The sequence below is a fragment of the Prosopis cineraria genome, unplaced genomic scaffold, assembly GCF_029017545.1.
Source record: "Prosopis cineraria cultivar Desert tree isolate PC_DT_omini unplaced genomic scaffold, ASM2901754v1 PC5, whole genome shotgun sequence".
Taxonomy (NCBI): domain Eukaryota; kingdom Viridiplantae; phylum Streptophyta; class Magnoliopsida; order Fabales; family Fabaceae; genus Prosopis; species Prosopis cineraria.
The window spans coordinates 19,879,212-19,891,309 of record NW_026555336.1 but is presented as its reverse complement, the minus strand read 5'-3'; positions in this window follow the sequence as shown (position 1 = coordinate 19,891,309).

Genomic DNA, 12,098 nt, shown 5'->3' with positions numbered 1-12,098 from the left:
GTTGAGAGCCTTATTCAATTAAGGCAGCCCCTTCTTCATAGATAGTCTTCTCAACCAAGATAGGGGTAGGCTTTTTATGAGGTTTGTGAGTTTTGGACTTAGGGTGAGATTTCTTCCCTTGAAAGGTTTTTGTAATAGATTGAGCACTATGAAGAATTGAGGGTGAGGTTAAGGGATCTGGCATGGAAGAGGGTGTTCTTGGTTCACAAACATCGGCTGTGAGTATCCTAACAAGGTTATTGGTAGTTATATCAATAGTGTCTTCATTGCAGGCTTTTGTGAATGTTGGTGTATCAATGGATTTTGGTGAGGGAGGTAGTCGTGGTTCATGCATGCCATTAAATAGATGAATGTCAGTTTATCTTTTGTTAATGGCTTTGGTTTATAGGTTGAGACTCAAACATAGGTTATTTGTGAACACCATATTTTGTCCAGAAATTTTTTAAATTTAATAATAAATAATCAAAAATATAAAAATGTAAAAATAAAATTTAATCCTTTTTAGGATTATATTTTCAAAAAAAAAAAATTAATTGATAGGGTTTAATTTTATTTTAGATAATCTTTTATTGGTTAGGTTTTAGTTCTTTTAGTTCAAATATATATATATATATATATAAATATGAAAAAATTTTAATCCTTTTTATGGTTATATTTTTAAAAATATTTGTGTCTTAATCTAATTTCAGAAATTAATAAACATGATAAAAAAAGAAAAGAATTATAGTTTTTTTTAAAAATAATATTCCAAAATCTCTCCACTCGGTTAGACATAGACAGGAAAGGAAAAGCAAGAAGTAGAGCAGCACACACGTAGGGACAATAATTCACACGTAGAAAGAAAACTGAAGGAACAGACAGCAAGCAGACCAGAAAGAAAATAGAAACAGAAGAAGCAGAGGTGTGCGCTAAAAAAAAACTGAAACACACACAAAAAACACATAGAAAGGTAGCCGTGCAAAGACACACACTCACATACATGAAATAGCAGAGAAAGCAGATGTTACAGCAAGGAAAAAGTGAGATGAAATAGAGTAGAAATGCAACACCTACACGCCAGTTGAAAACAAGCATAGAAAAATGCAGAAAAAGAAAAACACATAGCCACACGAAAACAGAAAGCAGAGCATAAAAGAGATGAAGAAAACATAATAACAGAGGGGGAGCAAGTCTGAGAGAGAATGGAGAAAAAACTAGAAGAAAGGAGAGAACACAGACTGCATGCACACAGAAAAAATAGACAATAGGGAATGAATGAGGGGACCGAGAGAAAAATTAGAACTGGAGAGAGAAAACCAGACAGAAAAAAGAAAAAAAAATAAAGCATAAAAAATAAAGAGAGAGCAGTGATTGAACGTAGGAAATGGGAGAAGCTTGAATAGAGGTGAAGAAGAGAAAAAAACTGAGGAAGGGAAATGGACGAGAAACACATCAGAAAAACAGAGCATAAGAGATAGATTCGAGATAGAGAGAAAGGGGGAGCACTGAGGAAGAAGACTGATCCGAAACTAGAAAAAAGTGAGAGCCAAGGATAATAGGAAAGAGGGAGACCGAGAAAAATAAAGACGAGCTGAGAACACGAGAGTGAGAGGAACGGGAGTTTGCTGAAAAGAAAATAGAGACTGAGAGAAAAAAGAAACGAAGAGAGGAGAAGGAGGGATGACGAAAAAAATGCATAATGCTAGAGAGTGAGAGAAAGAAGTAGAACAGGAAGAGGAGAGTGAAAGTGTGAGACTTTGTGCAATGCGAACGAAGCATACACTAGCAAATTCCCCATCCTACTTTATGGCTGCCTCTAATGAGGCATTTATTCTCACTGATGCACCAGTTATGCTTCCTTCATGGCTTTCTAACTCTAGTAACACTTTAGCTATTAGGCCACCCTCCTCTTCTGTGATGCTAAGTCTCTCTCCCTCCACTATGATTGCTTTATCTCCATTTCCATGGTTATAACCTAAGAGAATGCCAGAGAATACTCCTCCTATCATTCAAAATGCAACACCTCATGGAACTACTTCAGGTTTTGGTGATAACATGCTTGTATCTGAGCTTGATGAATACTGTAAAGAGCTGGAAGAAGGTCACCAGGCAAAGTAATCATATATAAAGGAAGCAGTGTAGAGGTTAAAGAAGATAAGGGCAATGATGGGGCCACACTGGAATCATAGGCTGTGGCAACTCGAAATGTAGTCAATGGCAGTTAAATCAGGTAATATTTAAGTTATACCATCTCCCTTGATCTGGATTCATTAATGAACAATGAACATATATATATATATATATTTAGTAGATATTATGAGTGCAGATTGATCCAGATATATGTTGAGGCATTAAATGTTTTTATGTAGAATTTATAACATATCTGAGAGGTATTTGACAAAATAAAAAATAGAGAGCTTGTGAGAATATTGTTGATAATTTTGTGGGGTTATTGTGGTTTGAAGTCACGTCTATCATAGTTATAATCTTGTTAAAAGTATATGCTAAATCTAGATTTTTTTTTAGAATATACCCTCAAGTTAAGAATAGTAAATTGTCAAAATAGTTTATTTTTTTATTCTTTCCATTACCTTTATTGCATGAATTGTTTAGTTAACCACAATATTATATACCGACTGCAAATGCAAATATTTCAATTATCTATTTGTCGTGTGAGATTTTAAGAATCTCCGTAGGCATTTAGAATGATTTCATATTGTGTAAATCAATAAGATTTCGCAGGTATGAAGATCAATTTTGTAGATATTTATATGGGTTCCAAAAGCCTATTATTAAAATTAATTCTCTCTTGATACTAAATATTTAAGTCTCATGTGAGATTTCAAGAATCTTCGTAGAGACTTAAATTAATCACATTATCGTGTAGGATAATAAATCCTCACAGATATCGTGATTCACAATTTACATGGGAATAAATGAATTTTGTAAATAAAATAAAAAACATTTTTATAATTTTAATTAATTAAATTAATGAATTTAAATTATAATTATATTTACCCATTATATCTTTTGGTCATGTGAGATTTTTAAAACTCCGTAGACTTTTAAGATAATCATACTACCACGTGAGTCAATAAGACTTTACAGATATAACGATTAAATTTTTAAAAAATATATATAAATTATATATTAAATTAATCAAATTAAGGATGTATTTAAATAAATTTAATTCCTTTATCGTGTGAGATTTTAAAATCTCCACAGATATTTAGGATAAATCATATTACAGTATAAGCTAATAAGACTATGCAGGTATGATGATTAAAATTCTTTAAAAACATGTATCTACACGCTAAAAAATTATTATTAACACTTAAAAATATACATAAGAATATAAATAAACAAATTAAATTGCTAAACTCTTTTATCGTGTGAGATTTCAGAATCTCTGTAGATATTTAGAGCAATTGCATTACCGTATGAACTAATAAGGTTTTGTAGGTACTGCGATTAAAATTTTCAATCATAAAACATAAAGAAAAATAATTTTAAACCCTTTCTTTTCTTTATTAAAAATTCAAAAATGGATAAAATAATTAAAATTAAATTACTTTTTGTAATTTAAAACACACATATCAAAATTTTAGAAATTGTTTTATTTGTAAAATGGTGAATTATTTCTAATTAATTTCTCTTCAAAATAATATTTTCACCAATAAACTTTTAAGCCCGAACTACGTGCACCTTGATCTCCATCACAGGGTACGTAGGCCTCAGAGTCAGATTCTAAGTCAAGTCCGTCCTCCTTCATAAATAAATAAATATTTCTCATCTAATTCTTATCATTTTTATCAAACACATGAATATAAAAGGGATAATTAAAATAATTATAAAACTATATTAATAGAGCACAACAAACTTCAGGTAACCGTTCTGACGAACGGGTGTTGTGGGGTGCCTAACACCTTCCCCATACTCAACTGACTCCCGAACCTATTCTCTAATTATACAGACCACCCTTATCCTCCATTAAACGGTTTTTCGAGATTTACCTTAAAATCTCGGTGGCGACTCCTTGTTCCGTTCAGTTCCCGCCACGAAGGCCGAGATCTCCGCTCGCCTGCTGTCTGCATCGCATTTTTTTTGGGTACGACATTATTGTTCAGGTTGTGTGTTGAGTCTCTTGTTATGGGTCAAAAGATTTAGCCTTTGGCTCAAGTAAGTTTTGGATTTGGTCAAGTGTCTCTTGCTTTTCTTCAGGAGGTAAAGGCATTTGGAGAGGTGAGTATGATGGTGATAGGGTACCAAGGTTTAATCAAGTTTTTATTTTTAGTGAGGTTATAGGAGTTCTTAAGGTTAATGATATGGAGAACTCATGTATAGACCCTTCTTTGAATATTGAGGGCCCAGCTTCCATTCTTCTATAAGCACCTTCATTCTATTTTTTTTTTGTTATGCCCAAGTGTTGCACAATCTTGTGTGGTTTGCCATTCAAGTACAATATCATTTCTCCAAGTCCAGTAATGTCACTCTTCAAGTGTATCACTGCTTGGTCCAATTTTCCTTTAATACCTTTTAGAATCTTTTAAAGAAAAGCATTAGACATATCACCTTAAGGGATAAGTGTAACCCTTCCTTATCTCCTCAAGATATAGGAAATGATTAACTTAATTAATACTCGAAAACTCAAAACATAATTGATCAATAAGTTTGAAAATATTAGGCCCAAGATTTATTTTGAAAAATTATTAAAATCATAGCATATTAGAGCAATGTGCAACAAAAATATATCATACGCATTCATATCAGTCTTTGCATTCTTTCAAAAATAAGAATTAAGGTCAGATTAGGGGCCATGAGCTGCGGCATGTGGCACTAATAGAACACATTTGTTATCCACTTTTATTTTTTAATTTGGACTCTTTTATTAATGATTTATCACCTTCAAGTGCACACATTACATTAGATTTGAAATTTTGCCTAAGTTTTTAGGTTTAGTGCATTAGGGGTATTTTGGTCCAAAAATGAACTTTTGAGAAAATGTACAAGAAAAATTGAAAAAGTTCATTTTATGTCTAGTTGATGAGTGATCAAATTATACTTTTTTAAATTCACTTTATTTTGGGAGTAATTAAATAAAAAAGTCAACACTTTCTTAAGTGTCTTAGTTTGACCTGGTTTTGGGTTTGCCTTTGTGTGAAAATTTATTATAATTTTGTGCAGCCTAGAAATTTATTATTTTAATAAATTATCCCTTCTAATTATGAATTTAATTCAGAACATTAATTGGATTTTATTATGTCACATGCTATTTGATTGGATTATGTGATTTATGTGACATAGGTGGCATGCGACTTGTGTATCAATTGGGCAATTGAAGTCAACACTCCTTAAGATCAAAGCTGAAGATTTTCACGTGAATTAGGCTTTATTTGGGGATTAAATTAGCTTGAAAATATGGATGGCACATTGCAAATTACACACATATTAGAATCATTTACCAACTAATAGGAAGTTGCCACCTTGCAAGTGTGACAAGGCTCCCATTTTCCTTTTTATTTTATTTTCTTATTTTTTTTAATTAGTATTAGCTAATAGGAAACATCTTGAACACACCATTTAGCTCTCCAATTGAGATCCAACACCCATTCACCCATCTCCTTCATTTTCTTTCACCTATTCATAATGTTTTTCATTTTCTCTCAATTCTCTCCCTATACTTCCACTCTCTCTCCTCTATATCTCTCAATCTAACCATTCAAATTTAACCAAATCACCATCATTCTCTTCCTCTCTTCCTCCTCTAGAAAACGTAATAGCTCTTAGAAGGATCAAACCTTGTTTGATTTGGGCAAAATTCATATGAAAAGGAGCCAAAATTTTAGAGCTTCAACTTAGAGATTACTTGAAGATGTAAGGCTAAATTCTTGAAGGGGCTATTATGTAGAGGAAGAAACCTTGAGTTTGTGTTATTTTCTAGTTGGTTTTGAATTTCTTCTCTCTACTTTTCTCTCTCTAGAATTACAAATAAGTATGACTCTTTGATCTTGTAATTTCAAGTGATGATTCATATGATTAGGAGATGCTTGTTGCTACTTGAGTTTTGTTACTTTGAGCTCTAGATTTTGGCCTCTTCAAGTTAATTCATAATCTTGGTTAGCTTGATGAGTTTAACATATTTTCTTACTTGTCATAATCTTGCCAACTTGAATGCATGTGAATATCTTCATGAATCATAATCTTGAGCATGTTGATTCTATCATATGTGCTTGACCTAATTGACTCATGTTTGTAACACTTTGGTTAGGCTTAAAGCTAACTTTACTTTAGCTCACTCTAAGATCATAATCTTGGATTAGGGTTGGTCAAGGTATTAGCTAAGTCTTAGTTAATATAACTAAGTCACTAAAACCAAAGAGAAAAGAGAAGAAACCAAACTAGCTAGGTTGTAATCAAACAAGGTTAGGTGACCAATTTCACATAGGAGTTCCTACTTTTAATAGATTTTCACATGTCCACTTAATTCATTTTAAAATTAGGTTTAATAGCTCAATTAGTTTTGAGTTTAAATCTATCCTAAACACTTTTTAACTTGTAATATACTTCAAACCTAAATTTCCAACTAAGCCTCCTCATAGAGATCGACCTAGGTTCACACTAGTACTACATTAATGTAGCTTAGTATTTTTTTACTAGGGTAGCGATAACCTTAGTCAGGGACAAAGCCACATGCTTAGACCTTCTTTGTGTCATGTGCTGCAGTGCATGTAACATCAGAAAACTTTAAATCTAGAAAAAATTGATTAATTAAGGGATAAATTGGTTAAAAATATGATTAATTTATTTAATTATGTTTTTGGGGTTGCTAATTAGATTTTTGGGTCATATTTGGCTCTAAATTGAGTTAGGATCAAGTTGGGAGGCATCAGGGGGAGCAAAATTCACTTGTTGCTTGTAGCATCATGAGTCGCGACTTGCATGGTGTGCACTGTGGCACACGGCACAGCAGGCAACTTAAAATTTCACAAATCATCAGAAATTGATAGATTTTAGGGTGGAAAACCTAGAACACAAAGGGGGAAACTTTAGGCACTTCTAGGGTATCAATTTGGGAGGATTTTGAAAATAAATTGAGCCTTCAAACTCTTGAGTAAGTTTTCTACGTTTCCTCTACCTTTTCATCTCATTTTCCATGGGATTTGGAAGAGGGAGAATTTAGTTTGATTAGATTAAGCCATAAGTCTATGTTTTGAAGGTTCCTATTGACTCTAAAGGTTTGATTTAGGTTTATTAATCTTGGATATGTGGTAATATGAAGCTACTTTATTGTTTGGTGAAAGTTAGGTCAAGCCCTAACTTGATTATGGGATTTTGAAGTGTGATAAGTTGAGATATTAAGTTTTATATTGTAAGAGAGTTAGATGGAGGCTTAAAGGGATTGTATGAACAAATTTTAATCTTAACAAGCCTTTTTGTTGAGAATATGAGTGAAAAGTGGGAGAATTGGGAGGTTATTGGTGGCTAATAGTGCTTGTGTTAATTGAAAATTAATATATAGTACTTATTGATATAGATTGTGGTGTGGGAAGATTTACCTTGACACAAGAAGAGATTTAATACCACGGGTAACCCTTTTAGTAACAAAAAGGTTGAAGTATCTAGATAATTTGCATTATTTATTACCTTGTATAAGTTATTCTCAAGTTGCTTTTCTATGATTTGTTGAGTATATATGTATAAATTCTTTAAAGGTTAACTATTTTAGAAAATGAGTGGAGTATTGGTTTGTGAAATTCTATATTTTTAAAGTAAATGGTAAGATTTGTTATATTTGTTTGAAAAATTGTTTATGCATGGTCAAGTGGGGATATGTAGTGAATTATGGCATATTAGAGGGTGGGAGGTCACCCTAGTGAAGTTAGTGAAGATTAAGTCCATATGGCACTGCTGGCACCTTGGGACACCGGGTGCAGCATTTACTCTCCTTAATGCCTGAAAATGGGTGTGGTGTTGGAGACTTACTCTCCTTAGTACCTAAAAGGGCGCGGAGTTGGACAATATGCTCCTTAGCATCTGTAGGATGCGATGTTAGAGTAACGACACCCCAATTACTTATAATAGGGGGAACTAGTAGTCCAGAAGTGGTTTAAGACACCTTGGCCAGGTAGTCCTACCATGGATGGTGAGCTTGGGGACCATACATGTGGTTTGATCCTGTGAAATAGCCTACCAGTTCGGTCGGGAGTATTAGAGGACCAAATGGTTAGGGATCATGCATGTAACTTATGGTGATTATATATATTGTGCTCATTTTACTTGATTTAAAGCTTGTTTATAACTTGGCATGTTAATCAATAATGTAGATTATCTTAGTTACTGAGATTTTTATCTCACCCCAGTGGTTATCATTTTTACAGGTTCTATTGCTGAGATTGAGCGAGGAAAGGAATCTGGCAAGGATTAGTAGATTTGGTACATCAAATAGCAATGCCCGATTTTGGTTTGAGTGGTGTACATAAACTTATACGGATAATATTATATGTTGCCAACCAGGAATGCATATCATTTTGATTGGTTGCACTTGTTTCAAACTATATTATTTTTTATTTTAACCCAATATTGTATATGATGTGAATATGTGGCAATTTTTGTGGTGATGGGCTAAAATGCTATTATAAGTGCAAGGAATGTTTTATCTATGTGGTGACAATATATTTGTAGTGTATTGTGTGGTAATAGAGGCCAAATAGTGCATGTAGTGTTGATTGTGCATTTTGGCCATATTAGGTGAAATGGCCATTGAGTGGTCAAATTTTGTGTTTGGTATGTTTTCATGTGTTTGAATGCTCATTTAAGTGTATTTTGGTCTATTGGACTTGGTTCAAGCCTTACAATGGGTTAATGGTATAAGTTATGAGTTTTGGGTACCTGGATACTTGAAAATTGCTTTAAAAATTGACTTTTGCATCCGAGCATCTAAAATTCTCATACAGTGTTGGATCATAATGAGACCTATACCATTAGTTAGCTTATTGAATAAGCTTCGTGTGAGCACTTGAATCACTCCAATCGGACATTGGATGCAAAAATGGTGCACGTTCAAAGTTCATTTAGAAAAGCTATCATGACAGCAATGCGTTCAAATGGACACGTGTGTCGTGGCGCATTTCACGCAAGTCACGGTGCATAGTACAATGAGCAAACTTGGCTTTCTATGCCACATGCCACAGTGCATGAACCATGAGCCATGGTGTATAGACCAAAACACTCAAAAATGACATTTTTAGCCCTATTTCGAAGTGTTTTACTTCCTAAAACTTTTCCATGCTTCTAATACCTATATAAATCATTAAGTTTGAGCTCAAACTATCAATTTGAAAGATGTTTATGGGATCCTAATTATTCCACGATTATTTTTAAAGGATTATTAGTTTTAACCCTTATATATAATATGAACTTAGGAGCAATCCTTGCTCCTAATTATGATTTTTTTGTTATGATTGTGTGGTGAATTTTGGTAATGCCAAGGTGGACATTACAGTGCACATGCCTAATTCTATTGATATTATTTGACAGCATAGATGACAAACTTTCAGCATGTGCCATTTTCACATACAACGTTTGATTAGAGTGATTCAAGCGCCTATATGAAGCTTAACTTATAAGCTAACTAATGAGACATGTTTGGAGACTATCTAATAGTCCAATCAAAATTTAGACCCCTAGGTGCAAAAAGTCACTTTTTATAAAAATTTAATGTGTCTAAGCACTCAAATAAATCCTATTGTCTTATTAGACCATTTTAGGCCTTCGATCGAGTCCAAAAGGACTTATTACACTTGACTGACCATATTATATATCATATACACATGTATATCACAATTTGGCCATTCAATGGCCCATTTTCAAAAATATAAAATTTTTATTACGTAGTGCAATAATGTACTTTAGGCCACAATGTCCACAATTTCTCAATAAACTTACTTCATTTTCACCACTAGCATATTTACAATATGTACACAATTAAATCTTAGCCCATATTACTCATTTCACCACCTATTCACATATATGGGCTAGGAGTTACATAAATTCACTAAAATTTTCAATAGTTCACAACTCAAAACATGCATACAAGTCCTATGGAAACTTATATACATATTTTCCACATTAAATCTTAGTTCATTACATCAACTCAGAGCTTTCATTGCCACAGCATTATTATGCCGGTCCAGACTCTTTTTCCTTTACCTAGCTCACTACTCTATCTTATAAAAAATGTAACCACAGGGATGAGATGATAATCTTAGTAATAAAATAACTTTACTATCTACTATCATATGCAACTATATGAAATTATAGCATAGTATACCATTTAATATAACATATAACATATGTTTCACTTCAAATCTCATCTATATAAATCATTTCACTTCTTTCACCACTATATTCACCAGTTGTCACTACTTGTTCACATATAGCATGATTACTATTAACCAAACCTCTAAATCATCCCGACTTGAAATCATAAGCTCACCTTAGACCAATATATACTCTAGTTGGCCTTGAGCTCACCTTCAATGGTAGAATCACTTAGCCAAAGGTGTTCTATTTTACTTTTAGACTATGGTTTTCCCTAATACACATAATGAGGTGTCGTTGACTGCAACATCTTATCACATCGATACTAAGGAGTTTGAATCTCCAACATCACACCTTAATAGGCATTGAGGAGATAATCTCTAACATTGCACCTCAAAAGGTGTAATGCCCTTTATCGACATTACCATGCACTCCACTACAATCAATTCTAATCAATTTAAAATCATTTAATTTGAAACTTTGAAAACCTTGGAATCTTAATAAAAGATTTCTAGAAATCATTTTATAAATTACTTAAATCATAAAATGTTACGCACAGGAGAAACAATAAATTTATCACAATCATATTTATATAACAAAATTTGACCCCTCTACGACCAATTTTGACAATTTACTAATTTCATATACTATGCCATTTCTTGGCATAACATAACCTACTTGGCTATTTCTCAACTCATATCAATCATATTTACAATACAACCTTAGCCCCCAAGTTACTCATTTTATCATAATTTATCCCTTGGCTTAAGATTCACCAACACAAACAACCATTTCAACACAAACATATTCAAATCAAAGCCCCCTTATCTCAAACAACACATATACACATAATCAGGCTTGATTTCACTAAAACTCAGTTTAATACATGCATGCAACCCTATGGCAACTGATATACATTTATATATACAATCATTCAATTTAGTTCATTAGACAAACTCAGAGTACACAGCTTCACAACTCAAGTTAGTCTAGATTCTCTTTCCTTAGCCTAATCACTTCTCGATCCTGTAAACATGTAACCACGGTGGTGAGATAAAAATCTCAGTAATAGAATAACTCACTCTTATCGACTATCACATGTAACAATATGATAGTAAACATAGTATATCATTAAAATCTCATAAAATAGAATTTATATCATGTTTCATTTCCTTTCTCAACATTTCCTCAATTATAAAGGATTTCATGTCGTCTCAAGATATTTCATCATATTGCATATTATACTAGTATGATCTCTACCAACTAGACCTCTAAAGCACCCCAACACGAAACCATAGGCTTATTTAAGACCAATGTACACTCTCATTAGTCTTGAGCTCACCTGCAATGGTATAATCACCTGACCAAAGATGTTTTAATGTAGAATATGGACTATGGTTTCCCTCAATACATATAATGGGGCATCGTTGACTCCAATGCTGTATCCTAAAGATACTAAGGAGTCTCTCATCTTCAACATCGTACCTTAATAAGCACTAAGGAGATCTTCTCCAACACCGTACCTTTCAAGGAACTAAGGAGAATTGTTTCTAACACTGCACCCTAACAGGGTACTAAGGAAACCTTGGCATATCGTCTTTATCATCTCCTACACTCGAGTAAACTCCTACCCCTATAATCATGCTTTCTCGAACCATTTAAGGTTCCTATTTACCATATCACATTTTCTTGCACATTATATACAAATAATACTTTTCATTTCAATGCTCATTTCAAATAAAAGTCTTTTCGCACGTGACAATCACTCAATGTTATCAAACATGCTTAGTTCAAAACCA